We start from the raw sequence: 1,818 nt of genomic DNA on the forward strand, positions 1-1,818 counted from the left end.
CAAATTATTTTGGTTAGGTTAGAGTTTTGCTACGGATTTTTGTACGTATACTCATGAGGAATCATGTTCCCTAATTTTCTTATTTAGTGATGTCTTTTTCCTAGTTTTATATAAGGGCTATGTTCACATTATAAAATAAGTTTGGGAGTTTAATAACCTTTCCTATGTTCTAGAATAGTTTAAAAATAATTGGTGTCAGCTCCTCTCTAAATGGGTGATAGAATTTACCAGTACAGCTATCTGGGCTCAAACTTTTTTTTTTAATTGGGAGTTTTTTAAATAACTTGATTAATTTCTCCTTCTGTTATAGGTATGTTTACGTTTTCTACTCCAGTCTGTGTTAGTTTAGGCAGGTTGTGTGTTTCTAGGGATTTGTCCATTTCTTCTAGATCTTCATATTTGTTGGAGCACAATTCTTCAAAATATTCTATTATCCATTTTACTTCTGCTGGCTGTTCTGTGATGTCATCCATATAATTTCTTTTTCATGATATTTGTATCTTCTCCTTTTTTTCTTTTGTTAGATTTGCCAGTGATTTATTGATCCTATTAATCCTTTCAAAGAAACAATGTATTGCCGTGTTTATTCTTTGGTTTTTGTTTTTTTTTCTGTTTTATTTCTGCTGTAATCCTTACTCTTTCTTTTCTTCTGGTGACAGAAGGCTCACTTTGTTGATCTTTTTCTAATTATTGGAGATGTTGATTTTGGTTCTTTCTTCTTTTTTGATGTGTGAGTTTATTGCTATAAATTGCTTTTTAGGTGCTGCTTTTGCAATGTCTCAAAGATTTGGAAGTGTTGTGGTTTTGTTCTCATTTGAGTTAAGGAGTTGCTTTTTTTTTAACTTCATTTTTTATTTGTTCTATGCAGAAGCTTTCAGTAGGATATTAATCAGTTTCCTTGTATAGGATTTTTTTTTCTTTTATTGCATGTCTTTCTTGCCTCTGATTTCCAGCATTTGATCTGAGAAGACGTTTTGTACTATTCAGATGCTTTTACATTTATTGAGGCTTACCTTGTGGCCTAACATGTACTCTGTTCTAGAGAATATTCCATAGGTACTAGGAAATAATGTATATTGTGTTGCTATTGGTTGAGTGCTCTGTATAAATGTGAGGGCATGTTAGTTGACTGTGCTTTTTAGTTTTCCTGTCTTCGTTGGGTTGTTTTCTAGTTTGCCTTCATCCAAAGTGGTGTATTAAAATCTCCTACTATTTTTTATAGAGTTGTCTATTTTCTGTTCAATTCTACTAAAGTCTGATTTATGTATTCTGTTTCTATTTTGGGGAGAGCATAGATATTTATTATGCTTATGTCCTCTTGTTCCATCGACCATTTTATCCTGATAAAATGCCCTTCTTTGTCTCTTACGCTGGTTTTACCTTAAAGTCTATTTTTTCAGAAACCAGTATTGCCACTCCTGCGTATCTTTGTTAGGTTAATTTATTTTTCCATCCTTGTGTTTTAGGTCTATTTATGTCTTTGTGTGCAAATTGTGGCTCTTCTAAACAGCATATGGAAAGAGCCTCTTTTCGTACCCACTCTACTACACTCGGTCTCTTGACTGGTGCCTTCAGTCCACTTATATTCAGTGTAATTATTGATAGGTATTCATTGAAAGCTGACATTTTGCTATCTGATTTTTTGTGATGCTTCTGGTTTCTTTTTCCATGTAATCTTCTGTGCTGAGTTCATTTTTGGTGTGTGTTTTCTTGCAGTTTTCATCATTGTTGTTGTGTCAGTGTTTACTAAAACTTTCTTGTTTTTATTTGAAAGTATATTATTTTTTTCTTAGATTACCCTGTAATTGATTAATTTCT

This window comes from Chrysochloris asiatica, unplaced genomic scaffold, assembly GCF_000296735.1.
Source record: "Chrysochloris asiatica unplaced genomic scaffold, ChrAsi1.0 scaffold00084, whole genome shotgun sequence".
NCBI classification, from domain to species: Eukaryota; Metazoa; Chordata; class Mammalia; order Afrosoricida; family Chrysochloridae; genus Chrysochloris; species Chrysochloris asiatica.